Genomic DNA, 5,340 nt, shown 5'->3' with positions numbered 1-5,340 from the left:
AAAATTTGCTTTAATTTTGCTAAGCTTAAGGCAAAAAGCCACTTATGTCCGGCGTATATGCCTCAAAACGAGGATAGATCTAGCGAGCACTCCAGTGCTTCAGTTGCCCGCGCAACCAGGGATCAAGACGCACTGAGGTTTATTCCGACCTCCATTGGCGGGAAGCGTCGTTTGACGCAAGACCCTGAGCGCGGCGCTCAAAAATGTCAACAGCGTACAGGCAATCTTGTCGAAGGGGTATCTCAAACTCCCAAGAGTTTCCGAAGAGGATTACCCAAGCCACTTCACCAGATACTGGTATTAGCCCTTGCGACGACGTCACTTCTTGGGCTTCTTGACGTGAATCTAAAGGTTCCCTTGGCGCACCGAGCAACGCAGAGGAGGCCGAAAATCTTGGTGGAAGCGTTTGATTTTTTATAGCACGAGGTGCAACTTCTTCTCAAGGAATTTGCTCGGATTGAGGGCTCTTCGACGTGAGTTCATGACTCTCCAAAGCTTTGCTAGGAACATTGCGCGTTGCGTCTAATGTCTTAGACCTCCAATCGGTCGAAGGCTCATGGTGTTCAAGCCAGGCCATACCAAGGATGAGATCATATCTCCAATCCAAATCAAGAACGAAACAGCGTTTCACACTGTCAAAGTCCAGATTTTTTGTACCTAAGTGCAACGGATCTTTGGAAACATCTCAGTCGCCAAGTGAAATGCGACTATATCACCTTCATGCGCTTTAAGCGCCTCAGCATATTGCTGATTCCGTTCATAACATTTTTTTATAATATAAAAACAATTGAATATTTTAGTACTTTTGCTGCTATTTCTCTTGTTGAAAACTTTAAGTTTTTTTTTAAATTTATAATATATGATAATCACTAGTACCGACAGTTAAAAATAAATGAATAGACGTCGAGCATAATCGCAAGACGCCCGAGTCCATTAAAATTGACCATGGCTTACCAAAGCCCTTTACAGTCGCCTGAGCGACTAGCCAGGCTTGTTCTCACGCTCCGTGCCATTACGCACAGAGCTGATTGGGGCTAGATCCTGTGTAATGTCCCCTCCTAGAGGTTCAACAGAGCCTAGATATTCCCCTGTAGGGCGCCCCGCCCCTACTGGGTATCGACATTTTCCGCACCGTACCAGATTTCTAAAAAAACGTTGATCAGACGCAACTTGCGCACAATATTTTAACTGGTCACGAGAAACATTATCGACCGTCACCGCTAACTCGCGGCGATGGGATCGTTACTGATCAATGTACTCCCTTAAATTATGAAGGTTGTGATGCTTGTTTAAAAGCTTCTCTAACACCATGGTGTGAAAGGGGTTCAAACGAGTTATCTCGTTCGTTGGCGCAGGTATCCACCCTCGCATGATAGTTGGGAACCTCCTTCCCAACTGATGTTCGACGTTCGACAGCACGATGCGACCTACCTCCTCGACAGAGGGTTAATCAAAGAACGAGCGCATCCCGCGCTTTGTGAAAGGATTGGAGGCTCTCAATTCCTTCGCGCATCTCACAAGAGATAAGCGTCCTTCAATAAGGATCTTTAAAGGTGTATGCTTCCTTAGGGGCATGATCTGCACTTTTAAAGCAACATGGACATCTCTGCCTCTCTAGACAAACGGTGCAGCTTGTAGCGTGCACTGACTACGGTCCAATTTTCGAGTCGTTTACGTAAAGCATCCAGTTTGTCAAGCCAGTCTCGCGGTCTATGCTTTGCGCATTCTGTACAAATGCTAACCAAGCTTAGAGCAAAGGAGTTACATCCTTTTCCCGCTTACCAGTGTACCAGCGATGCCGGAAAGAGACATCGATGAAGAATTCCGTTTCGTCCTCACCAGACTTGTGAAGCCTGGATGAGTCACACAAACGGAATATGGTACCGATCGCTGGTATTACATACCAGACCAACGCATTAGCTTGCCCTTAGAGGTCAACCAAGGCTTCTTTTCGGGAGCAAACCGCAAAACATTGCGGCCCCTCTTCTGTTGGCTCATGTTAACGTTAACGCTTACATGGCTGTCGGCGCGATCTTTGAAATCACCCCATTACTGGTGATGCAAGCACCACCGGTAGCATTCATAACGAGGTGACCTTTACGATCACTTCGTTCCTGGTGATGCATACTGACATCACCAGAGCGGTCGTCGTCCATAGTCATCACAAGATGACTCGGCACCAAAAGGGTCCGACGAAGCGTCAAACAGATCCGTCATCACCTAGTTGGTTGTCACATGATAACCCGAAGGTTTCAAGGAGGTGGTCCCGGTTGATGTGGAGGCCTTAACAGTTTTCATTGAGTCGGGCGATGACGCCGACTCGGCCCAGTCCCCTACAATGGGAGTAATATTGGAACTATTTCGTCAAAATGAATAAAGATAAAAAATTAATACTTCGTTATTTATTTCTCTCACAAACAATAACATCTATTATTCCTCTTATAGGGAATAATATGTATGTAACGGGACACCCCGTACATTCCCCCCATTTAACAACAGTCACAATAGTGACTGATGTAGAGAGACAGGGAAATACCTTTATGCTTCAAGCCAGGCCATACCAAGGATGATATCATATCTTGAATCCCATTAAGGACGAGACAGCGTTCCATGCTGGCAAAATCCAGAAAATTTATGCCTAATAGCAGCCACGCTCTACTTAAGCACACACCGTAGCACAGCGAAGAAGCGGAAAAAGACAGTGTCTGGAAAAGATCAAAGCGATCACGGGCTGGTCTGTGCCAGTCGGTGATCGCTTTGATATTGAGGAAATAAGTCCCTAAGAATCTGCCCCCACAAAACCTGTCAGAGGTTCCCAGGTACCTTTGAAAATAAGTTTTAAAGAGGAAACTGAGACATTAAATGTCTTAGTAAACAACAACGCTATAAATTTGCAATATTGGTTTCCTATTTTAAATTCCAATCTTATTGCATTGTTAATCTCTGTTAAGAATCAATTCGGTGTCAAAACCCGTGCGCGTCGCCAGGTAAGGCCGCAAAGCTGGCAGCTACAAGGATAGTGCAGCTGTTAGTAATGCAAATGTTTTAGTAGACGCTCATGCGTCTACTACTGGGAAGAAGTCACCTCCTACTCCAGTTGGATGTGACTGGTATATATACCTGCTGCTCCTATTGCAGGTGGCAGTGACAAGTCACCTGCTACCAAGTTTGGTAATATTGACGCATTAATAGGACATTAGCTCTATTTATTGATTGGTTGATTTGAGTTTAAATTAACCCCGCCAATCGTTATAAGACACGATTGTGCAGTGCTAAGGTAGGCGCCATACACAGTTTGTTATTTATTAAAGTCATTAGTAGATAGAAGATCGTTACGAAAGAACTTGATATTAATACAGTTTTACTTTTTCCTCTTCTAAAGCCTTAAGATAAATCTTTGGTAGCTAGGACTTCCAAGCTACTTAGAACCTTCCCCTGCACGTTGTGTACGTGAAGTAGTCAAGGCGCCGCACCTTCACTGAAATCAGTGTAGGTTGACTAGTACTGTTATCAGTACTAGCAAAGGGTGCCCCGTAACACTTTTGCTCTATTTAAAATAGTTAATCACTACAATCCCATTTATTATGGGTAACAAATGTGGCAACCGCCAGATAAATCTGGCGGCCAAAATCTATTTTAATTTAGTTTAAGTGAGGTTCTAGATTATAAATTTGATTAAAGTTCAGTTCCCATTTGGATCTTACAGCGTCTACTGTCTTCCTAAGGGTTGCGCATTGAAACTACGAGAAAAAGAAACCTTTTTAAGGTATAAACTTTCGGGCACTAGTTGCCACTTGGTTCTACGAACCCCTGAATCCCTTGAACTAGGATTCATTAAACTCTGTGAGCTTTTATAACTCACGGAGTTGTTAAATTATTAGCTCGATAGATCTAAGTGAACCTTTAAGTCTATGAATCCCCCTCTAATTTTAGATGCGAGGTAACTCGGCTACACTTGGTAGCACTCGTATTCAATCTACGCCTGAGTCTTTTTACTTATTCTTCTCGAGCATAGGCTTCCCTGAATTTCTGGGGGGCGCGACGTGTTGATTTTGACAAGCTTAAAAAAACTTGTTCGGGCCAGATCATATCAATAACATTATATTCCGCTCTGAAAGCCAGGCTTGAAGCCATAATGAAAGATGAGACTTCCTCATAGGGCAAATAGTCTGTTTTGGTTCGCAATCGCCAGAATCGCCGATTGCATTAAGCATTCGATACCCTCAAAGGAACGCTGACAATCAGCGTTCCATAACCATTTTACATTTTCTTAAACAAGGAAGAAATATGTACTGTCATTTCGGTATAATTGCGGAAGTACTTGTGTATGTACGTCGCTAAGCCGAGGAACTTTCGAAGTCGGCACAGGCCAGTCGGTAGCGGCTTAATCTTTCCCGGATTAGGGGATACACCGTGTTTATTCACGATGCACCCAAGAAGTGGTATTTCGTTTGTTGCAAATATACACTTATTGAGATTCGCGTACAACTTATGCTTCTCCATAAGTGTAAAAAGCTTTCGGACGTGAGTATGATGTACTTCAACGTACGACTTTCTCTTCACGGCTCTGCTATGAACGAAGACGTCATCAAATAGCTCGTTGCGAAATACCGCACCGATCTTAACAGATTGGTTGCACATCTGTTAAATGTCGCAGTGCATTACTAAGTCTCTGTGGTATGACTAGCTACTCCCAAAGCATTCCGCTTGGGGTGCTTACTGCTGTGAACGGGATATCCTGCTCACGCATAAGTATCTGATAGAATCCATCCATCAAACCCATTGACGAAAGGATAGTTCTCTTTGACATTCCATCCAATGATTACGTCTTTTCGTGTTATCGGCGTTGAGCCGGTACTGTTGAAGCGTTAACTTCTGTGAGTGCATGCACAATCCGCCATTCTCCTGTTGCTTTACGCACACGGAAGGTAGGAGAGCTATATGGGGAGTTGATTTCCTCATATGGCCCGCTGCTTAGCGATCGGCAAATACTTGTCGATTGCTAATAAATGTTCACGAGGCAATGGTCGTTGCTTCATGACACAATATTTCGAACCTGGAATCAGGTCGATTTCGTGTCGAGTGCCTTTATCCTAAGGGAACTCCACGGCACGGACTCAGGGAATTCATCCTTGAGTTCGATCAAATCCTTATTAAAAGGATTTGTCTTCAAATACTACCACGATTGAGACGTAAGACGTTCCATCCGAGCTTCTCATCGAGGATACTTTTGTCCATCGATGAGCTGCTGAGAACTTGTTCGCTCTCAGGCTATGCTAATCTTGACCGAATATCGGCCACGTACTTGTCATTCGTGACTAGTACGCAAATCTGTTTGAC

The sequence above is a fragment of the Bremia lactucae genome, linkage group LG4 (genome assembly GCF_004359215.1).
Source record: "Bremia lactucae strain SF5 linkage group LG4, whole genome shotgun sequence".
NCBI classification, from domain to species: Eukaryota; Oomycota; class Peronosporomycetes; order Peronosporales; family Peronosporaceae; genus Bremia; species Bremia lactucae.
The sequence above is the reverse complement of the archived record's forward strand: the minus strand, read 5'-3'. Positions refer to the sequence as shown.